This window comes from Phalacrocorax aristotelis, chromosome 16 (assembly GCF_949628215.1).
Source record: "Phalacrocorax aristotelis chromosome 16, bGulAri2.1, whole genome shotgun sequence".
Classification (NCBI taxonomy): domain Eukaryota; kingdom Metazoa; phylum Chordata; class Aves; order Suliformes; family Phalacrocoracidae; genus Phalacrocorax; species Phalacrocorax aristotelis.
Window position 1 is genome coordinate 10,089,660 of NC_134291.1, and position 23,986 is coordinate 10,113,645.

Consider the following 23,986-nt stretch of genomic DNA (forward strand, 5'->3'; position numbering starts at 1 on the left):
CTGTGTGGCTGGGAGAGCTGTTTTAGGAACAGATAGGATAAAAATAGCACCTAACCACTGCGCTCTCCTATGCACCACATGCAGTCACATATATGAAGGGTTTCGTCCACAGAGGCCGTACAAGATGCATAAGTGGGCAATTGCAGCTTGCCATAAGGAACAAGACACAAGGTTAAAAAGCACTGGAACAGCTTGTCAGACATTTATATAGGCACAGTTCCCATAGCACGTAAGAAAAAGATCCATTCATCAGAGCCCTGGCTTCAGGATGAATTGCAGGAGTTGCTCTGTGAGCATCCTCTGTTAGAGGTTCAGACTCATCCCTCTGACTTTAAAATGCATGAGTGGGTTCTGTTCATAGTGGCAGAGCTGAGATAGGAAGAAGCTGGGGAGGCATATTCCAGTATTTCAGAGCAAAAGTGTGTTTATTTTAACACATAAATATACTTATCTTGAGTAAGGTGGTGATACTAAAGCTAAAAACTGTACCATAGAAACACAGCCAAAAAAGTTACAAACCCTCATTCCTGGTCTTCTGGTTTTCAGCACAAATATTCCACTGCAGTAGGTTGTTGCTTTGCAGCCTGTTAGCAGTTGAGGTGATTCTGTCCAGTTGTTTTGGTAGATATCAGAACAGATTAAACTAATTCCATCCACACACCTTGCCAAGGAAACATTCAAGTCCTTCCATCTCGTTTCAGTATTAGATAAAAACGTGAGAGTTGCTAGATGACAAAATCCTTGTGGAGAGGAGCAGAGGGTCTGGGGCTTCGTATGATAGGGCAGTCTCAGAAATCAAAGGTGACAAAGCAACAAGTCCTGAAACACAGAGTTCCAAAAGTGGTGTGTTCCTGGAATCAGCCCACAGGGAAGGATGCTCCTGGGACAGTCCTGTGGGGCCTTGAGCAGCCCAAGTTTCTTTGTTCCCAGGTGGTTGAACAGTGCCCATCCTTAACTGATAATAAGGTGCCTTTCTTGTGCCCATTGTCTTGTCTTATCTAGTCACACAGTCGTTGGGACAAGGATTGTCTTTTAGGGCTTGCTTACACAGAACAGCTGATGATTCTGCAATAGCTAAGGCAGGATGACTTCATGTGAACACGCTCATTCCATGGCAGCTGGTACAGCTCCTGACTCATACCATACCTTAACTGGCGTAGCATCAGTGTGCCTTACAAAGTTAAGCAAGACCTGGGACTCAGTTCAGGGTTCTAGTCACTTCTTGTTTACAAAGAATTCAGCTTTACGAAAGCAGCTGAAATGCTCCTGAGAATAACAAATAACAAATAAGTAAATCTTGCTCCAGAGTCATCTAACCCAATCAAAAAACAGGTAAGTGATGTGTAAAGCAAGGCTATGTAGTCACTGTAAAAAAAAAAACAAACCATGCATTTCTAATCTATTGGCATAGGCATATAAAGCAGAATTAATTGATAAACATATCAATTGATAAACATTATAAAAGCCTTAAACAAAGCCTTTTCAAAAAGGTAATGAGTAATGCAACCAGCGAGAAAGAGACTGTTGCTATTGTGGGGCCAGATTAATTTGACTATCCATACCCCTAGGTAGAGTTATTAAAGGATAAAAGCTTTGAACGTTGTTGCAGAGTTCAATGAAAATAAAAACTTTTACTCAATGTATAGAAGCTCTCAAAAATGCAGATGAAGTGTTAGAATGCATAAAGATGGTGAATAATTGAATATTATTGTTCTGTTTAACAAATTGCTTCTTTGCACGCAATTACTGCATCCTGGTCTGATCTGAAAAATGAGAGTAGAAATAAAGCTCAGAGAAAGGTGCAATGGATGAGCAGAGACCTGCAATGACTTAGAGCAGTTAGCTGAAAGAGGAGTAAAACAGGAATTGGCGGGGGAGGAGGAATGGTTTGGGTACGGGCTTTCTCTAGGGTGGGGTTGTGCATCTCTGGTTGCATTTCACTCCGGTGGAGGGAAATGCAAGACAGGCACAACGGGAGAGAAGGCACTTGGGTTTGTTTCATTTCCCCCTCTTTGTGCTCCAGTTCTTATGCTCTGAGCTTCACACAAAGCACATGCTCCACCACACTTCACAAAAACACATCCCTTCAGCTCCACTCTCAACAGAAACACTTTCCCCAGCTTGAAACGCTGCTCTGACTTGCAAGCAAGCCTTCCCAACAGCAGGCCCGCCCTTCCATGCTTGCCCTGCCCCAAGCGCTAGTGCTTTCCTTCCAGGCCTGCCCGTGCCGGAGGTCACAGTTGACCATTGCAAGAACAATAAGGATTTTTAGGGGCATTATGACTGGGTTAGTAAAACACAGCTGCCCCTGAAAGTCCCTCATTTTTCTTGCTGCCGCTCAGTCCGTCCCTAGGAGGGCAGAGGCCTTTCTCTCCAGCATGGCTGTGCCATCTCATGCTGGCCCAAACGACTTTGCCAGTATGCCCAGTAACCACCCCAGCGCCGGTGCCCAGCCATGACACGGCCAGCGGAAGGTGTGGAACTGCTTTGTCATCCCTGCAGGCTCCCTCCTAAGCAAACGCTGCGCTGCGTTTCAGCGTGATGCCAGATGGCTCGTCTGTCACTTGGCAGAAATGCCATCAAACAAAGCTTGGCACAGCTAGCTGCAAGCAGCCCTCAAATACCCCAAACCATTGGGGCAAAAGGAAATAACACCTTCTCCTGCAAATACACATGGTATTGCCAATCAGACGAGCACTGGCACTTTGTCCAGGAATAGCAGAGACCCCAGGCCTGACCAGCTTGTGCAGGCAGCACTGCTCATCTTGCACTCCTGCATCGCAGCTCGGCATCCCCAGGGTGCTTAAAGCTGCCCAGCTGCAGCACCCAGCAGGAGCGGGTCACACCCACATACCCAACTGCAGAAGCAGTTGCTTTTAATTTATTAATAAGGCTCAGATTTTAATTAGGGAATTACTACCAATTTCTCAAGAACTTTCAGCTTAAGTAATATCTGAAAAAGATCTATAGGTTCTCTACTAAAAAGGTGCCAAGTAGTTGGCTGGGTATTTTCAACCCTCATTCACAAGTCCTCCTGGAAATCCCAGCCCAGCCCAGTGTGTCCTCAGGGCAAGGAGCAACATGTTCCTTTTAATTCATAAGTAATTTGAATTTTGATGGAGGTGGACTCAACAGAAACCATAGGCAGATTCCCACAATTCTGCTCTGTTGTTTCCCCATGAGCTCTCTGTAGGATGCTGGGACAGGCCCCATCCCTGTGGTGGGCTTGCAACTGTCCCTGCAAGCCATCACCCTTGAGAGGGACTGTGTGACATGCTCAAGGGCTTCCAGGGCATTTGTGGCAGAGCAGGGAACCCCTAGGGACTCTCAAGGCTTTTCTTGGTTTTTTTTGGGGGGGGCTTTTTGGTAGTTTTTTCGTTTGATTCCTCCCACCCCCTCCCTTGCAGTAAGGACATTGCGTCCCTTAGCAAAGGACCCTCTTCCCCATTCCCAGTTACAGACTAGGAAGAACAGGGGTGGTTGAGCATCTCTGAAAACCTGTGAGGTGCGATGCGAGCGGCAGCACAGCGATCTTGCAGAGCGGAGCTCCCCCTCTCCCTCCCTGGGCCCAAGTGGTTGCTGGCCTCAACCGGTGTGTTTAACATTCAGCTCCAAAACAAAGAGGCTGAGCTGCCACATTCAACCACACAGAGCAGCATCTTGTTTGGAGTTGCTGCAGTTCAAACATGCCATCTCCAGGGACACGCAGGGCAGGCTAGCGTGGCTGCTCTGCACGCAATGGAAATGTCGAGGCTTGGGGCAGTCACAAAGATCCCAGCCATATGCAACACAAGACAAATAGCCTCACCCATCCTAACAAGGGATGACACTCCGTAGTAGCAGGCAACCTGGCATGCAAAAAGACCCTGAGACCCCCTCATTACTGTACAAAGCCACACCATATTTTCATTTAGAATTTCTTCTAAGGCTTGCAAGTCAAATGAAAGCAAACCCTATGCCCTGATTTGGTAATAAAACATGAGCCATGATTATGATCTAAATATTATTTGCAACTTCAAAAAAAATTACAACAGCAGTATAATAATAATTAAAAAAAAAAAAGCAGCAACCCAATGCTAATGACGTTGGTGTCCTAAATGAAGCATAAAAGCCAGATCCTGCAAGAAGCAAAGCATGAGTGCAAGCTGTCCCACACTGAAAGCAGCACTCATGGCTGCTTCATTCATTTAAGGAATCAATTCCTTTGTAATAAGCATCAAGTAGTTTTTAGGACTAATATTAAAATGAGATCCGTGCTGTTATTATTTTCAAAAGTTCTTTTTTTTTTTTTAAATCTTGGATTGACAATGAACAACTCTCTGTAATTGGAAGGAGCCCTAGGCAAGGACCTACAGCACTTACTGTCCTACCGACATGGAAGAAAATCAGATGAGCCCCTGCCCCAGGGGGACGACGACAGCCCCAGCAGCCAGAGCACACCCCAGGTACAGAAAAGCAGGTAATCGGAGTTGTTGCAGATTTCAGTGTGGGCAGGCTATCTCACCCCCAATTTTATTTTACTCGCATCCAGTCGTTGGCAGATTCCAGCGAGGATGGATGTGTGCTGCTCCAGGGAACCCCCTTCGTGGAGGCTTAATGTGTTCTTTCTTGGACTGCAAAGCCAAGCACGAGGCCGTGTGTGTGCTAGAAGAGGGGAATACTGCCCAAGCTGCTCTCAGCTCCCTGCCGCCCCGCTTCCACTTCCAGATAACACGCAATCAGGTTTTAATCATCAGAGCACAGGTCTGTAGGTTACACTGATGTTATCTGAGTGATGTGGGACTGAAGTCTTTTTGGTGTGTTGGCTTTGAAATGCAGAAAATGCAAGACAGCACAAAACCAAACTGAAGGTAAATAATTATTGCAGTTTCTAGAATTCTTCCAGCTTTAGTCATTGAAGGGAATTGTTAGAAACGGACAAAGGGCTGTTTCCCTTAATTTTTTTAAGTGTGAATTTTGTCTTGACAGTTTCCTTTCAGAAACAAAAATTGAAAACAAATTGTCCTATACACAAAACAGAGGGACAGATCCTCAGCTGGAATGGACTGGTTTAACCAAATGAGTAACACCCACTCGCAGGAGAGACTTTTAACAACAGCCGCTGATCCTGCTCTGCCCAGAAGAGAGAGATCTTCGGCCCTGGGTTTTAGATGGCAGCAGCGTTGGCTCTAGGTAGCTTGAAAAAGATGAAGGGCTGCCTTCAGAGCAGCTGAAAAGGCACCAGGGCTCCAAGGACTCTGCACTGTATGCTTCCCAAACCTGGAACTGACTCCAAGCGCATGAGCCAGTGGACACAACAGCAACAAAATAACTGATACCAGCATGGCCCTGAAATTAATGAGCTGCTTTGGAGAACTGCTGGCAAAGCAGGCTTCCAGAAACCACTTACGTGTGGGGTTTACTTTCTGGAGAGAGGCTTGTCTCAGATTTTTCTCTCAAAAACCAAGACAGGGCTGATCACTGTCTTGAAAATGACATGAGAGATCCCCAAGAAAATATTAACTGTACAGTACAGGAGAACGAATGCATGACTAATTGTGATCCATCCCAGCCAGTCCTGCCCCCGAGAGAGACCGCAGCACAGCACAATTGCACCCGGCGTTTGGGAAATGCCGTTAGCCGTGAACAAGTTACTAAGAGCAGCAGTTATTGGCTTTGGGTCCTGCCAGCACAAACTACGACTCTCATTGGGCTGTCCTTTGTGCAGACCCAAGCATGCTCCAGAAGCGCCCATGTAAGCCAGGTTCATTAGTCTCCTTCACCCAAAAAGAAAACAACAAAAATACACACACTAGGAAAATTCCGGAAGCCTCTCACTTTGCCAAGAACAGATGACATCCCCGCTGCTGCTGTCGTCAGCAGAGAGAGCGGCCCAGCTCCCTGTCCTCGGGATCCAGCGGAGGCCCCTGGAGGACCCAATGCACAGGAGGGTGCACTGCGCTGGGACCGAAAGTGAACAGACGCCTGTGCACCAGTGGATGAGCACCCACCCCCTGGGGCTGACAAGGGGTGAGTTCGGCCACGTGCGTTTTACATTTCACTTCCTTTGCAATCCTCAGTTTGGAGCGTCACTTCTCCTCCCTCCCACCCCCAACATCAGCAGAGGAGCTGGAAAGCCAGAGTTATTTTTAGGGGATGGTACATTTAGGCCCTGTTAATCTTGACCGGGTCCATTTGAAAATGACAAGGTTGGATAATCAAACACATTACGCAGACTTTCCATGGATGCCGCTTTGAAAACGAGCCTTCCACCATTCAGCAACATAGAGGCCAATAGTTCGAAGAGTAATGTTTGATGCTGTGCTGACTTGCCTCATTGTGGTGATCTCGCTAGCATTTATATGCAGAGGCCTCAGAGAACAAGGAAATTAAAGCAGCTAACTGACTTTAAGTGTATAAAATAAAACAATTAGTCATCAAAAAGAGGCCGCTGTGTTACACCCACCTTGAGTGGCAAGAGACCATTATCTGGCTGAGGCTGGCAAAGAAAAGGGTGGCAGTGCTGCCTGGTGAAATCGCATGGCCCAAGAGCATGTGAGCAACACCCAGTGCAACTCAAAAGGGAGCTGCTGGTGTGACGACTAATGTTTTAAATGGGTTGGCACAAGGAAAGGGGCAGGAAGGGAGAACGCTAGGAGAAAATCACCAGGGGAGGAGCTCTGGCTAGAAGAGGCTATGTGACTGCTAGTAAATTAATCAGAGCATGGTCCACCAGCCCTGTCTGGCCACAGCTGTCCTATTTAAGTCTCTTAGCCACCAAACGAAGGGGGTCCACATCCAAACAACCTATTGATAATGGCCCCTGGCCCGTGCTGACTTTCAAACCATATCCAGGTCTGGCTGGAAGAGTCCCAGGCCAAAGCTTTGCCCAGGACCGTGCTCCGCACACAGCCATCGGCTGTTGGGTTTACTAGTGCAGCCATACCCCAGGCGTGTGGCCCCCGGCACAGGGCATGGCAGAGAAACCCGAGCAGGCTGGTAGGTGTATAGATAGCAAGCAGCAGTGCAGAGATGCCTGCTGGGTCCCAGAGGAGTGCATTATCGCAGAGCTATGCCTGGACTGATGACCGACAGGAAAAGCAGCCGTGCTGCTGGCATCACCCTGCCAGTGCTGCTCCAATTCTGAATCTACCTAAATTTTGACCAGCGAGTTAAGGGAGAAGCTGCCAGCCAGAGGCTGCTCAGCTTGGCCTTTGCTGGAACAGAATCTGGTCTGGCTGGCATTGAGGGAAGCAGAGAGTTACAGGAGAGCATGAGGAAATTGCCAAGCAAAAGAGATTTTTCAATCATTTCACTTTAAACAAAACTACGGCATTACCAGAAAGTAAATGGCCACACCTTGCTACTTACACAGTTCTGCTAACAAGACCAGCTTTTCCATAGCTATTCAAATATAATGAGACCTGGGTGCCTAACTAACTCTTTTAAGCTCATTTCCAAACTCCAGCCAAAAATCACTTTCTGATTCACCACTTTCTCAGGCACACCAGTATTGAGGGAACGCCTGCAGGCTGGTACTGTGCTGCACAAAGTACATAAGCACATGTTTAATTACTCTGTGGACCAGGGATGTGATTAATCATGCTTAAAGTTAAGCATGTGCTTAAGCATGCTGCTGACCTGGAGCTTTAAGTGGCTCTGTCAGGTATCCTGGTGCTCCCCATTTTCCAGTTTTTGAGGCTCAATAAGTGGAAGAATATAAAAAATATTCTGTGGTCATACACTCCAAAGAATTCACCCAAAGTCTGGTTCCTGACTTTCTTTTAAATTAATTTTTGTACCTATTCTCTCCACATTCCCACCAATACTGACTACGGGTATTACAATAGTATGTATATTATCAGAATTTATTAGCATTAAAACATGAGATAATCATTACAATTCACAAGCTTTGAAAAAGATTTGAGCATAGTGTTTACTTTGCCTGAATAGGGCTCCAGGTAAGAACTTACATTCATGTCATTTGCACATTTTGGGGATTAGTTCCCTTATGTCTGAGCAGTGTACAAAGTCCTAAAAGAAATATGAAGCATATCATTGCCCCTATTGCCCCTGCTAGCAGTGGTCTCATCACATGGAAGAACTCAAGCATAAAATATGCATCAGCTATGGGTGGTCACGTAAATTCACATTTCATTAGCTACAGCGTACATGATCCTGGGGATCTTTTTCACTGTGCTTTTCCACCTTTCCAGCAAAGGCTTATTCCTAGTTCATCATAACTGCAGGAAGGTGAAATTGTATCCATGTCAGGCAGAGGAGACTCAGACCTGGAAGCTCAATTTTTTTATTTTTTTTTTTAATACACAACTGCCTCTTTTATGACTAAGGAAATCCCTGCTCAGGGAGGTTGGATGGACCAGACCAGAGCCGCTTCTCAAGGCAGGCATGTGGCCCACGTGCACTGCCAGCTGGGGCATCACAAACGTGGGGAACACCCATGCTCCAAGCTCACCCAGTAAAATCATGGAATATTGACAAGCCAAGAGGGTTCAATTAGAGCAAAGCATGTACAAATCAATTTTCAACAATCAACTAAGAGCGCACAGGATTTGATTACAAGACAGGAGGCATGTGGCTCTCTGAAGGAAGCCTTCTTTGAGGAAGAAAACATACAATAATTGATAAAACGTTTTGGCTGCTCCTTCTAACTGATTCCATCACATGTTGTTTATTGCTAGTACATTCATGAAAAGCACCTATTTTGGCCCCCAGGGCATGCCAGAGAAGAGAAGAGTCCCCAGAGAGACAGCTGGTCGAGCCCAGGTGCCTTTACTCTTCTCACAGCACTAATACGGTGACCTTGAGCTTTTAAACTATGTTGTTCTCGACTTGAAATATTGGTCTCTTGTTATAAGTTTACAGCTTTTGTTTGGGTTTTTTTTGGTACAAAATGTAGTAAAATCTTCCACAGAAATGAAGTCTATATTAGGAAACGTAGCCTTAGTGCTGTAGGTCTGGGAGAATTTACACAACTTTTTCTCTCATTTCAGCATTATTTCATAGTGATAACTTTGAAATGTTTTTTTCTAAAGGGACCAGATTGCCAGACACAGGTTCAGTAACCACTGGGAATGCGCACTAGTTTTGGGGCCAACGCTGTATATCCAGAAGCTCCTTACAGCAGTAACAGTCACAGGACCACTGCCCTCATTTGCTGAATGGCGTTAACTAAACCAGACAGGATACTGCACTTGCCAGCTAGATTGGAAGAAAGTCACAGCATGTTCAGAAAAGCTGAATTGTGTGGGCATGCACTAGTGCCTGACCACCACAGTGACTGGTGACAGGAGCAGCTTCATACCTGCAAGTTTTAGATGCCTGATAACAGCCATTAAGCACATTGAAGAGTTAAGTGGAACATGTGGTTAAAAGCCTTGCCATTTGCATAAGTTCCATTAGGTGGGGAGCCATCCTCTTAGCATCTGTGCCTAAAAGTGGACTGTACAAACTTCCTCTACTCAGGCCAAGAGCAGTACTTCAGAGGGTGCTACCTCCCACCTTCAAGTGTTGAACACTGACCCTGGGCCATCTCCCCCTCCCCTCTGCCGCAAGAGAGCCTAGACCAAGGTCCCATCTTTTTTTTTTTTTTTTTTTTTTCTTTTTAAAACAGATTAAGTTAACTGAACTCCATCCTAGGTGAATTAGGAACCTTTTTGCCAGATACTTTTAATGAGATACTTAATGAGGGAGAGGTGTTATCAAAGCTCTACCAGTGTCCAGGTTTATCACTGCTCTTCAATACTGCACGGGGTGCGCATGAAATGCTTAGGAAAGGGGGAAATTCTATCCCTTTAAAAATACCATTAATGACCAAGAGGCCTTGCTCCCACCCCTGCTGTGATTAGTAAGATTTTGGTTGGTCAGAGCTGGACTCAGAGTACTTTCTGTGGGCAACAGGTATTTTTCCTCCAGCCCTGACAGACCACGGACATTACAGACTAAGCAGCAGGCACGAGGATTGGCTGGCAAGAATACGCTCTGTGGAAACCCAGTGCCTTTTCTGCCTGCTCCCTGCTGCCTGGTGCTCTTTTTCATTTGACTTCAAGTCAGCCACTATAATCAAGGTACTGGGTTTTGCTTTTATTTTCAGCTCTTTTCCTTCCTGGCTGTCAGGAATAGCACAGCAGTGCTGCTTACACTCAAAGCCATGCCTGGAATAGTGAAGTTGTAGCAAATTTAATTAAAAAAAAATTATTTGGCCATATCTTTAGTTGCTGTGGAAATCATTCTGGTGGGAGATTGTTCCTAGAAGTTGTATTGGGATGTACAACGCTTCTTTCACCTGGACTAAAGTGTTTCCTTCCAGGTGTGGATTTACACAAGGGGGAAAGGAGAGAAGCGCTCAGTCACCATGTCCGTCCCGTTCATCTCCAGCGCACTGCACAGGCGACGTGCAAGAGGCACAGGGAGCCCTCGTGCAAATCCTCCCTCCTCGGTGAGGTCCTGGCTGCACGAGCAGGGTCTCTAAAAAGCACTGCTTATGTTTGTGGCCCATCAGGTCTGGACTTCAGGGGGAATAAATCAGTGCAACTCACGCCCATTTACACCAACTTGCAGCACAGCCCACTGTGCTTTGCAACAGCCTCATTATATGTATTTTAAGCACTTAAACCTGTGCTTGCTGCCTGCATAATTCTGATCATAATTCAGCATTAATGTAACACTGGTAGCTAGCTAGCTATGAAACAGTTCCATTTGGAAAATGCACTTCAAAGTTAGAAAAGGTTTGAAAGTTACAGCATTTCTAAGCGTTTATGAACATACTGCTCTAAAGTGACAGAAGTGCTTATGGCTGTTCATCCAAAAGCATTACCAGTCACCAAAATTAGAGTACGGGACAAATCCTGAGCTGGTACGGATCAGGACATCTCCACTGGCTTACCGGAGGCGTTTTATTTAGCAATGGGCACACCTGCTGTTTCTTGAGAGCGCTGTAAATTCATTCTGAGGTGCAGACAATCTACAAGCCCAATTTATATTTTAAGATTAAGCCTCTATCAGATCTTTTGAAATGAAACTACAGTTTGTGTTCTTTTTGAAGGCAGTAACAACTTAAAAGTATAAAGACATCCAAAACTTTATGTAACTAGTATTACATAACACCTTAAACTGGCTCATAAGCATTTTCCTTACTCTGGATTTATTACATTTTTATTTGGGGCATGCGAAACAACTCGCTATACAAGTGCAGTTGCTCACATGGGGCTGGGCTGGGAGGGAAAGGGTTCGCTCCAGTGGAAGTTCTAAAGTGAGAAGCTTATTACTACGCTTGCGAAGATGTCTGCAAAGGAACACTGTCAGAAAAAATGTTTCGTTGTGTCTCACTGCCCTTAATGGCCATTGATACAGAAATTAAAGTCCTGGAAGGAGGCTAGAGATAGTATTAGTTTTAAGGGCTGAATGCATGCAGAACCTCTGACTGCATATAGCATTAATGTCATAAAAGTGTGTGAATGTTCTCATTCAGGCTATAATTTATTCCCCAAGGAGATGCAAAACTAGCTCAAATATGCTACATGCGAACCAAATTCTTCCAATGAAGCGAGTGCAGTATGTGAATCCTGGAGCTAAATTTAGGCTGAGATTTGGAGTAACGCAATTCTAATCTCAGTGTAGCACTTTGAGTCGCAGCTAACAAACATTGTGAAATGATTCAGTGAAGTTCTGGTCCTTTGTTACAATCTATTTTGAATGAAGTTCTGGAAGCTCTTTACTAACTCAGATTTAAGAAATTCAGCTTAAGTTACTAAGTTGAATTTCATTGTTCAGTGCAATTGTTCAAAAAAATTAATAAAAGTTGTTTTTAAAATGTACATTCAAGCTGATTTTTTGGGTGCATACGATAGCTCACGTGAAACAGACACTCTTGGTATATTGAAAGCACTATGTAGAATACCATTAACTGTATCACTGAAAAATCCACAACGAAAAAAAGGATACTGTAAATATGATTAAGTTTTTTCACAAATTACATTATTTGTTTGGTTTTATGGTCCATGGTAAATTAAAATGGCCAAGCTCGTTTGTGATTAAGCACCTTTCTGTTTCTTGTTCTGTACAACTGTGATATTTGCATGGGAACGTTTTCCTCGTCGAGAAACATTTCCTTCAAAATTAACAGATGAAGTCAGGATTATATCAAATATCTTTGTAGCCAAAGCAGATTTTGTAATAAAAAGTTTTAAATGCGACCGAGACTTCAAATCTACTTTTATAGTATCCTTAAAATACACCCATAATGGTAGAATTGAGGAAACGTTTATCTTTCATAAAATATCAAAATAGCATTTAGTTTTAAATTGAGCATATTTTAACTGAACTACATTCAAATTCTTCTTTATGAAACAATCCCTCTTTTCATACAAGATTTTTCATGCATATGCTGGCTCCGTAGCTCCAAATCAGTTTGCCACAACTTGTTTCACTGGAATTCATCAAAAGACTAAAAAGGCAAGTGCCAAGGAGCCAAGCTCCTGGCCCCAGCATAAACTGCCCCACCAACCACCGCAGCCTGGAAAGCCCCAGTTCTCAGAATTAGCTGATGTTTTAAACAAGAGATCATAATCAAAATCGTGATTCCTCACAAAGCCTCAATACTTCTCTCTATAAATTCTTAATTCATTTTCCAGCATTTGTAGGTTGCTGCTAGCTCCACCCTCTCAAATATCAGCAATTGCTGCTGCTCTTAAAGAAAATTCCATTTTGGGGAAATGTGATATTATTCCAGATGTTTCAGCATACGGCAATTCTGCCTAACCCAACCTGATCGTCGCTCTGTAATGAAGCTGAGCGTTAAACGGCTTCTGGAATTTATTCCTTAAACTACTGCACTTGCATATTTGAATTTAACCCTATTGACAGTATCGCATTCAAAAGCCCTGTGCTTTGTAAAACAGCAGAGCCACTCCTAAAGGTTTTTTTTCCGTAAATACAAAACTGTGACTAATTTTAGCAGGCCTTTGGGCCACTTGGAGATTAGTTCCTACAGGCTGCTGATTGAATTAAATTTAAGTGCTTTAAATTGTGTTCCTCGCCATGTTTTAAAAGTTATCATGCAAAGAGATCTTGCTGAATGAAATCTGCTTTCAAATTTTATAGTTTGAGGAAATTCCATACTTAGAACTGCAAAAAAATGCGAAGTGCATTTAGAGAGATTCAGAACAGCTGGTATGTCACTATTTCATTTAATCAAGATTTCACCAGGAAAAGGATGGGAAGAGACCCTGCCCTACCTCGAGCTGTACAGGGTCGACCCTTTCACTAGATCAGACTGTTCAGGGTAATGTTTGCTCCTCAAAATAACACCCAAAGCAGCGTGCATTCCTCCAGGGTCTGTCATCTGCACTGCAACTGTCTCGAGTTCAGTACTGTAACTATCTGTGCAACACTCCAAAGCCTTGGTCAGATGGGACACTTTGTAATTAAAATAATAATAATGATGGCAACACTAGCAGGCACGATCTAGAAGTCAAGCCTCCAGTCTTGGACCTATAAATGGTGTCGCTAACAAATCTGTATTGGGAAAATACTCAAATCCTGCACGATGCCATGGAATGTGGGCACATCATCCACCCACGTGGACAGTCAGGACACTGTGAAGGACTTTCTGCCAAAGGAGAGGGAGATCCAAAGGCCTGTTGCCTGCTGCCTCAGAAGAGGAAAACACCGCAGCCTAACCCTCCTAAACCGACAGGCCACTAAGATCCAAACAAAATCCAAGGAGTCTATACGAAACCAAATCTACCAAGCAAAGTCTCGGAAATATTTTGATTATTCAGCGCTACAGAAATACGCCATGAATCCAGAGCCCAACACTTAGGCAGGGAAGGGGAAGCCACCTCCAGACCAGCATCACCCCTGGCTCATTTCCTTCAGACTACAGCCACATGATTTCTTTTCCACACTGTTGCTGGGTCACACTAAGGTTCATGCAGATGTGCAGACTGGCGATGAGATTTGAAAGACCTATTCTGTCCTCAGCAAGGAAGGGTTTCCCCACCCCAGCATCAGACCCTCCCCTCTTTAGGATCCTAGCAGCTGTAACCCTCCTGTTAGTACCACCACATGCACACACCCTCTTCTTACTTGCTCCCCCAAAGCAACTGAACCCTGGCAGAAAGCACAAACCCCTCTACCAAGGGGTCATACCCAGCAAAGGGAGACAGCACCCTGCCTGGTGGAAGCCACGCAGATGCCACCAATCTTTCTCATTTTACAGGGATGTCACTGGGGCTGCGGGAAGCGGCCAAAGGCTCAGAGGGGTGTCCCCACCTGCGGGCCAGCACGAGCCTGCATCCTCATCTAGGCTCTCCTGCCCTCCTCCCCGCCCCTCTGGGATCTGTCACTTCTGGGTCCCCAGGAAGGGAAGTGATGAAATCAGCAGGAGCTGGAAGGGTCTTCTTAAGCAGGCCAGCAGTGGGAAGGGAAAAAGCACATTCTCTTCCACGTCTGGTTTGCCTCTGCGTGCTTAAGAGCTGGCCTGCAGCGGGAACTGGCACAGAGCGCACCCCGAGCTCGGGGTTTGCCATCTGCGGATAGGGCCAAGAGCGGAGAGGAACACGTTTGCAAGCTGGATGCTTCGCTCTTACAAAAGATAGTCCTCACCAAGGGTGCAAGGCTGTAACACAAGCGTGTCCAGGCTTTTGTGAAAGATCTGTACTGAACAACAGAGCTGGTAACAGGCATGGTCTGAATCTAACCTGCTCTTATACACGCAAATTTGTAACCCAGATACTGCTATGCTCTCTGCCCTCCTGCAACTTAAAATACAACCCTGGTTTGAAGGGCTCTATTTGCAAACACAGACAAACAGCGGTTCCTAAATTGCAGGCAAACATTTACTTCACTCAGCACAATTCAAAGAATATCCTGCACGAACCCCACCCTTCTGCCCAACAACTCAAGCCCTTAATGCCTAGATAGGTTTCTTTCAGGCCTTATCACAGATAAAATACAGCCCTTTTTTTGTTCAAGAAGTAGAACCTGCCAAATATTTACCAACTCTTTCAGAAGGCTGAAAATGTCACTCCTACAGTGTAATAAACTTCCCTGGGAAGGCCCTGATAAATAGAGAGCCTTGCTGTACTGCCCAGAACTAGTTTAGTGTAGCCTAAGTATTGCCAAGTCTGACTGACGAAGAAAGCATATCTGTACACACAGAAAGATTAGCAAGAGAGGCATAAAATTTAGAAGTGAAAATAAAACAAATCCCCATTATTAACCAGGGAGGAGGGGAATAATTGAGTCTGCATCCCAGAGAGCAAAGGACATTATGAAAGCTTCAGAGCTAAAACAGTAATTTAAGAGCTTGTCCACAACTTGCAGCAGAAGCTTGAACCATCTTCTTTAGCATTTGGAAAGTGCTAAACCATGGCCTACCCCCAACCCAGCCTTCGGAGCAATATTATTTAAAAATAAAATATTTTTACTTTGTAATTTGACCCACAAAAAGTCATTTGGGGCATGAGGGAATGTTCCCTTCCAGCCTGAACTTTAATTCAGAGAGAATGTTTAAACTCAACAGTGTAAAACAGATGCTGAGAAATGCATCTGCATTGCACTGTATGTTCTTTGGGGCACAAACAGAGGTTGGGAAGTGCCTGTCAATGCGGTGCGAGCAGCTGCGATCTAAATAATCACTAATAATGTAGATGAATGGAGGAAAAAATACATTCCTAGAATCAGCAAGTCCGTCAACAGAGTTCTGGCAGCTATAAACAACTATATTCACGCTAGTTCAAACAGATGAATGTTGCTTGAAAAAAATGTGTCCTTTCACCTTGGCAAATGCCATTAAGAAAAAAAGAGATTACTGAAAGTGACTACAGAGTTGGAAGCTCAAATGAACACAACTAACAAGCCCTGATAACTGTAAAACGCTGAGCACTTGCTACCTACAGAAGCCAGGCTTCGACTGGATCTTGTATGATGCACTTGTATCAAAAGATAGTAACTCAAATTATGCTATAGAGTGCTGCAAAATAGGGTTTTGGGGGGGGACAAAACTTGCCAGAGTTACTTAAAGGCAGGAAGAAACCAATTATTGCTGGAAAAAGAATTTCCAGATTATGTTAAACTTGGCAAAAGCTAAACCCAGCAGTTTACCCAGCTTTACAAAGCAAACCACAATTAATAAAATATCCTATGAAAGGGAAAACTTCAGTTTTAGCTTAACGGCTAGTCCAAGAGCCTGAACAGCAACATTAACAACCTCAACAAAAAAATCACTGTTTGCCAGCGATACCTAAGATGTTGTACAAGAAGTTGGAAGGGGCATGCTAAAGAGGCACAGAAATCTGCTCCCCGCTCCCCCCTTTCACACCATCAGGTTTTAATGTTAATGATATGGCTCCGCATGCTTAAAGTATCTTTACACTATGCTCGTCTTCTTGTAGCTCTGCCTTGTTCCAGGGTGGGTGATTAGAATCAGATTTCTGTGATTTCACTGCAGATTAATTTTGTTAAGAGCCACAGATCTGCAGGGAGAAGAGGGCTGCAAATAGGCCAGCAGAACGGTCTCTAGCAGCATTCTCTCCAAAAAGGGTAATAGTATTTTTGCCTTTACTCCTTATTTTCACATACTTTTCCTTTTTGTGGCCGCTAGACAGAGTTCTTTGGAAAAACGGGCATGCGGGGAAAAGAAACGTGCAAAAAATTTTCCTTTAAAATTTTGGTTTCAAAGAAAGCTCCCAACCAGTGCTTACGAAGCCAAGGCAGACCTGAGTGCGCCTGCTGTCCCCGAAGTCGAACAGGCAAGCGAGGGACTGCACGCAAGAAATAATTCTGTTACATCAAGGTCTGTATGCCCCGACGCGTGTCAGAGGAATAGCTATTAATACACATTTTAGTATGCTGCACACAAGTGTTTCGATATAGAGAGCTGATGAAGAAAAAAAAGTACGCAGAGGTCTGCAATACCATTTGCAAATTTTTCCTACTTGTGAAACACTAAATAAATATTGTTCTTTTTATGGGCAAACGCCCCAGAATATAGCACTGCAAAGAGGGTTTGTGCGCAAAAATCTCACGGGATCAGTGCCTAAAAGTTGTGCGGAGTATGTAAATGCCTGCGTGCACACATGCAGAATGTAGATTCCTGCAATGCTACACCAGAGAGAGACTTAAATTCTAAGTGGTTCAAAAAAAACACTCAGGAAGATTGTAATTTATTTGCTTTTATAGACCTTAGCCATGAGAATAGTGTTGCCACTTGGCCTTTTTCCTTATTCTAGGTCAGCATCATTGACTTCACAAGACAGAAGTAAAAACATCTCTACATAAATCAAAAGAAAATTATATGAGGACCTCAGAAGGATTCTAATCTAAGAACTTAAAATGTAATGTAGCATAACACAGAAGGGCACAGCAGTTATAAATACGACGCTGTATAAGCAAACTAATATACGCACACAGAGTTGTATATATACTGTGCCCAAAGAAGGAGCACAAACCAGTGCCTCCAGAAGCACAGCGTGCCGAATCGAAATTGAAGACAAATAACAAGGAACGTTGGAAGGACGGGGGTGAAAGCGCTTGGGTGAATAGGAGGAGAATTCCTGGGAGCCAGGCCACTTGGTATGTATGTGACTAGATTTATTAAAAAAAAAACAACCAAACAAACCAAAAAAGGGAAAGAAAAAAGAAAACAGATGTGTTTTCTGAAAGCGAAAGCGGCGAGGAGGATGCACATGGCCCCGCAGGAGCGAAATCCGGGCACGGCGCCCTGCGAGCCGCGGCCGGGCACGTCGGGGCCGGGCGGCCGCCGGCCGCGCACCTCGAAGGCCCTTTCAGAGGTGGAAGAAACCAAAGTGCACTTACGGTTCGCGGAGAACCGGCTCCGTCCTTTCCCGCCGGCCCCGGGCACGCCGCAAGGGCCGCCCGAGCAGCGCCCGCCGCCGCCCCGCCGGGCCCGGCCCCCGCCTCGCCCTTCGCCCGCTGCGAGCCCGGCAGGTCCTGGGAGCCGAGAACTGGGACTTTGTAGGCCAGTTGAACACACAAACCTCTCATCTCGCCCGCAAAGACCCAGCCCTCAACTCGCCCATCAGGCGCGGGCTGCGACTTCTTATTGCTATTTTGTAATTGAGCTCCGCTCCGTGCCCGGTGCCCGCCGCCAGCCCGCAGCCCCCGGCCCCCGCCCCCGGGGCCACCGGGGACCCCGCCGGAGCGGGGCCGCCCCCTCGGCGGCAGCCACCGCCCCCCGGCCGGGGGAGCGGCCACCCGCGCCACCCCCTCCCCGGACCTGCGAGCTGGCCCGGCCGGCGGCGGGTCCCGGAGCCAGCCCCGCACCTCGGGCCGGGCCCGCACCCCCCGGGCCGGGCCCCGCAACGCATCGTGACTCGGCACCGCCGATCCCGATCCCGCTCCTGCGGGAACTTCATAACGCGGGGAGGGGGGAAGCGAAAACACCCCGTACGGTTCAAAGGGCCCCCCCCAAAAAAAAAACAAAACAAAAAGCCGGAGCCTCTCCGTTACCTGCTCCGAGTGCGGAGGCAGCACGGGAAAGGGGCTCCGGGGGGACCCTGCGGCCGCCCCCGCCCCCGGACCCGCAGGTCCTCGGGAGTCCGCACGGGAAGGGCTCGGGCTGAACTACGACCGCGGTCCCCCTCGCCTACCTCCCGCAGCCCAGCTGCTCGCAGCCGGTATTTAAGCTGGTATTGATCACCGTTGGGATTTTTTCCACCCTTCCTCTTTGCCCTTGCAAAAGGCAAATTTTTTAAAAAAAAAAAATAGTAAATTCGTTGCCACAAGGGACATTGCAACATTTCTCTCGGCTTTTCAAATGCTGCGTTTGCTTAAAAAGTCCCGACCCAACAAGCAGCAGAGAAGGAGGAGGAAGAGAAAAAAAAAAAAAAAAAAAGAAACACCCAAAAGCAGCAATTAAAAGAAAAAAGGCAACCAACCAAAAGACCAAAAACCAACACCCAAAAAGCATCAAACCAGACAGAGGCGAGCTGCTCCGTGAAACATTAAGGCGCAAATCCCGATGCGGCGGAGTTTCTGTCCGGCGGCAGACGCACATCCCTCGAAAGTTTGCTCCACGTGTTGCGGCCGCGTCCCGGGAGGGTCGGGGCGGCCCGGCGCACCGGGGCGGTGCGGGCCCGCTCCGCCGCTCCCCGCCGCTCCCGCGCCGTTTAAGGAAGCGGCCAGTCCCCACCCCTGCGCCGGGCAGCTCCCGCTGCAACCCAGCTCGGCGGATTTGGAGGCTCTCCCGGGCTGCCCTCCCCACCCCCTGCCCTCCCCGGCGCCCCGCCGGCCCCGCACCGGGCAGGAAATGGGCGCCGCGGCTCCCGCCGTCCCGCCGCCGCCGCCGGCCGCCTCCCGCCCTTCCCCGCGCTCCTCCCGCCGCGCCGCGCCGGCCTGCGCGCCCCGCGGCCCACCGCGGCCGGAGGGCGCCCCCTGGCGGCCGGCCGCCGCCTCCGCGGGGCCGGGGCCGCACGGCGGAGCGGGGAGCCCGGCGGAGGTGGGGGGAGCCCGGTGGAGGCCGAGAGCCCGGCCGCGGGGGCCGCGCCGACACCGCGGCTGCTGCGGGGCTGCGCTGCGAGGGGCTGCCGGCGCCTCCCCTCACCCCGCGCCGGTGCGAACCCCGCGGCCGCACGGCAGGCCCTGGGGACCGGCCCGGGATCGCTGCTCCGAGCGGGTCGCTGTCGGAGGCACCCCCTCGCACGCCTCCCGGGTACCGCATCTGCTCGTAGCCGGCATCTCCCCGTACGTCTCCCTCCCCGCGTCCCTCTGCGTCCAGCCTTCTCCAGCGTGCCTCGAAGTAGCCATGCGGCGACCTTGTCTGTTGCGGGGAGGAGAGAGGACATACGCTTCCCTCCCGTGTGTCCCGCGTCGTTTCATTTACACGTCCAGTAAGGCTGGGTGAGCATACCTGTGCGACTGGGAGAACCCGTGCACAGAGTACAGCTCTACAATGTAGACAATCTGGAGAGGTTTTGTGAAGCTCCACTCATCCACATACACACTCAGTTAAAAAAGTGTTTTCAGCCAACACCACAAGGCCCGCAGCATGGTGGGGTCAAGTCAGAAGGGATGGCTGAAACGCTATGAAAAACAAAATTTACTTTCTTCCTGCTTTTCACTCTTATATTATTCCTCTGCACATCCTCACCTGCCTCACGTTTTTATGCTTACTGGACTTTTGAAACTATACTTTTACATGCTTCGGGTACTAACCCAGCACATGCAGCCCTGCCCACAGGTTATAGGGGGTTGGACAGCTACTGCACCTCCCTTTAATCTTTACTACAGATCCTCCGAACATGAAACTGGAAAGGGGGACAAAACGCACACATACCACAGACAGCTTCAGTTCTTTGCATGACCATACCCCTGACAGTTTACTCCAGTGCGATAGCAAAGCAGTGACCAGTCCAGCAGCACGTCAGAACCACCAGAAACATAGGGGATGGCTCGCAAGGTTTTGTCCTACAGAGAGGAGATCACTTACTGTTCCTGCGAGGTGTCAGCAATCAAGGTGATGTTCACTGAAGATCACAGCAGGAAGACAGCTCCATTGAGCTGAGCAGCAGGCCCACAAGAGACACCGACTAGAACGAGCTCACATTGACGGGACAGGATTACCGATGCACGGGAACATCTCCATCTTATCTTCTGTACCTGGTAGGAGAACCTCAGCTGAGCAAGAAGCTTCAAACTGGGCTTCAGGAGCTAAAGCTAACAAAAATCAAAGCCAGCATCCAGAGGACTCAGCTTTAAAATATTGGGTTCAGCAGGACACAAATGCACATCCCTGCTGTCTACACTGGATTTTTTTCCCCTGTGTGTACACAGAAGGCACATAAGACAGCCACGTGTGTGCAGGTGGCACTAAAAGCCTTTGTGTGCTCAGAACTTTCTGGTACCAGCATTGTTGTGGATGTGGTGAGTGACACTACCTGGCTTGGTGGATAGAATGAGACGGAGACAACTGTCATGTAACTGCTCCTCTCGATCAACAATGCAAGCCATCCTCTACACAGAAGAATGTGTTCCTTGGCTGTGAGCCTGATGAATATTTAGAGCCAAGGAACACGGTGTTTAAAACCAATAGTAGAATGCAAAGTGAATCATGGACCATGGGCAAAAAGATTTGAAAGAGGTAAAAAGTTGTAGGAGCATTTTGTAAGTAAGATGTACTGGTGGAAGGTACAGAAATAAAGAATTTCTTGACCATCTGGAATGGTGACACCCAGGAGTTTGTTCTGCAGTGGTGATGCCCAGTGAGTACTGGTAGAAATGAAGACTTCCAAAAACTGTGTAAAAGACACTAACCTTTTCTCTGGTGAAGGGCATGGATGCTGTAGAAACCGCTTGGGTTGAACGAGAAAAGGCCTCAACAGCTTTTAGAAATTAAGAGACTGTTACTCTTACAGAGACTGCAAGTTACATCCACCTACCTCTTATTCTCATTCTCTCCCTACTCTTTTTTTTTTTTAAATACTGTTCTTGCTCTTTGGCTATACCAAAGCGCTGCTCATAACAACACAGGCCAATGCCAAGCACAACAAATTCATAGCAAGTAATGTACCTACATGTATGGAAGGAAGAGCGTGAGCCAGGGAATGGAGAAGTATCTTCCTAATTAAGGTGATGGCATACTGCTTTGCTGATGTCCTGACCAACTGTTTAATTTGCTATTTTCAGCAGCCTCATACATGTTGCTTCTTGTCTTCATCTTGCCCCCACTGGTACTGATGTGAAGCACCTCTTAATTTCCATGGGAGCAGGGCAAGACTTTCACACAGCATTTTTGCCCAGCGGGAGCTGTTTGCAGGGAGCCCAATCCCATGAGACGTGCTCAGCCGCTGGCAGCCCACTCCCTCTTCCACTGACAGCACTGGTGGTCACTGGATAAGGCACATTTCAGGCAAGTCTTCCCTTGGCAGGAGCTACTTCCATACCTGAGAAGGTCAGGTCTTTGGACCTCATCTCCTCTCACAAATACCTGCTGGCTGCTCTCCACGGTGTGCAGAACCCGTGCGCTGGGAATGCATGACTACAGCCCCTGCCTGGATGGGAGCTGCGAAGAGGATTAGCTCTGCATTCAGTTCAGATGTAATCACAAGCATATCAAGTTGTAAAGCATCACAACTTTCACAATTCTAAAAATAAACATAAGCAGTTTGTTTCAAGCCGTTTGGCAGCCAAAGGGCTAATATATTAATAACATTAGACCAACAATAGCCCAGAACAATAACTACGGAACAATAGATTCTATCACTTCTGAAAATAGCCCTGTTCGGAAAAAAGAAAACATTTTTACAAGAGCCATGAACCAGATGTAGTAGCGTCTTTATAGGTCTCCACAAAGGCTTCACAAAGTAGAATACTGGTGTGATATGTCCGAAGTCAGGACGGAGCTTCTGTACGTGGGAGACTGGGCTGCATGTTGCTGACTGGGACACACTTAGGCCCCGTGGCTGCAGGTTGGTCTACTTGAATGCATACACTAATCCGAGTTCTTCTCTCTCGATCCCGCCTATACCTATGCAACACCTTTCTCTGCAAGTAGAACCATTGATTTGGTAACTTTCTAGCATGTGGTACTAAGCAGCACGTAAGCAAGCGTGGCTTGTAGCCAACAGCTTGGTATTTCGGCATCAGAACTTGTCGACAGAGAGACTGGATTGCCAAAGAAATTAAACTTGAACACAACGTAGTGAGAGGAACAATTGAAACTCCACTGCTGGCACAGGATGAAATTTGCTGGTCTTCACCTGAAAATATGAATCCAAGCCAGAGACCCAGAGTCAGATCTGTTATTTTTTTTTAAATCAGAACAATAGGAATAGCTAGTTTGTCATTAAAAGTTCTGAAAGGTGTAAATATGATGCACTGCAAGGAGCTGGCCTGACCCCACGTACCTCTGCAGGAACACCAAGCAGCCAAGTCTGTTAAGGATTTACAGAAACTGCAGTCCTTCTGAGATCTTTACTGTGATGTGGTTGTTCAGCTCTGAGCACCCATGTTAACACCAGTGAGCTCCAGCCTCCGGCCACTGCTCAGACATGGTCTGGTTCTCTGCTCACTGGCCAAGGCTCTGTCCATCCAAAGAACCTCTGGCAAATTGTCAGTACAAGATGAATGCCCCACCATAAATGGGGCCTTCATATTTAAAGCATGTGTGCTTGTGTGTATATGGGGGAGAGGAGAAAATCACAGGACTAACAAGCTATGATTAAGCTCAGAAATAATGGTTTCCTGTTCAAACACAGAGCTATGTCTCTTCTTAGTACAACTACCTCATCCCCAATTGTGTCTATTAAAGACAATTACTGGAGGAGACAGATATGTGTAACCAGATGTGGAAACAACGGTCATGTTATGCACAGTGCCATATGCAGTTTAAATTCTTTGGGGCTGAACAAGTTGTATATAAAAAAATTGTGTGTGTGTTTGTGCAGAGAGGAGCAGCTGTCAATGGGGAAATCCCCTTAGCCCACTTTAATCCTATGTTCCACAATCCCTGGGGATTAAACAAATGCACTAACATTATTTACTGTAATGCTCCCTCCCTGGGGGGCTTAAATCCATGAAATCCACTCCAGCACTTGCAAGTTCCAGTTGTGAAATAGGCTGCGCGCATTCTATATTTGGTAGCTCGCAAGTACTCTGTCGGTTGGGCCTGGAGTGATGAAAGGACAGGAGTCAGGAATTCAGCTCAAGCAGAGGCTAACAGGCAGCGGGCTTGGGCTCGGAGTGGGAGCTCATTTCTCTCTGCACAGGTCTTACACGGGCACCAAGGCACTGCAGTGCCTGCAGAGAGGGGACAGTGTTCGCAGGACCATACAAGACGCTTGCTTAAAGATGCTGCCACAGTACTATTCCTCCCATCTACACACTGGGAGTCTGAAATGAGGCTTTAAACCCAGCTATGCCAGTGTGATGGTGTGCTCCCCCCACACCACCCCAACCTTTATCTCCCGTAACCCTGCTCAGGCAATAAGTGAGGGGTCATAATGGATATATCTGGTCATGATGG

General features: G+C 47.0%; 2 long non-coding RNA genes across 10 annotated transcripts in view; one reads left to right on the plus strand and one right to left on the minus strand.

The window, feature by feature from the left end:
• Positions 1-10,422, plus strand: part of LOC142065353 (uncharacterized) — a 106,139-nt gene extending 95,717 nt beyond the window's left edge. For 2 of the 3 annotated variants that reach the window (XR_012663383.1, XR_012663384.1), the window contains 2 exons: positions 4,333-4,445; positions 4,969-5,785. This is a non-coding gene — a long non-coding RNA (uncharacterized LOC142065353). Of the gene's footprint in view, positions 1-4,332; positions 4,446-4,968; positions 6,010-10,309 lie in introns of those variants that run through there. The other variant, XR_012663385.1, reaches the window with a different exon arrangement.
• Positions 1-18,892, minus strand: part of LOC142065352 (uncharacterized) — a 31,044-nt gene extending 12,152 nt beyond the window's left edge. For 5 of the 7 annotated variants that reach the window (XR_012663378.1, XR_012663379.1, XR_012663382.1 and 2 more), the window contains exon 1: positions 520-4,346. This is a non-coding gene — a long non-coding RNA (uncharacterized LOC142065352). Of the gene's footprint in view, positions 1-519; positions 4,347-17,820; positions 18,096-18,474 lie in introns of those variants that run through there. The other 2 variants (XR_012663377.1, XR_012663381.1) reach the window with 2 other exon arrangements.
• Positions 18,893-23,986: the final 5,094 nt, after the last annotated feature.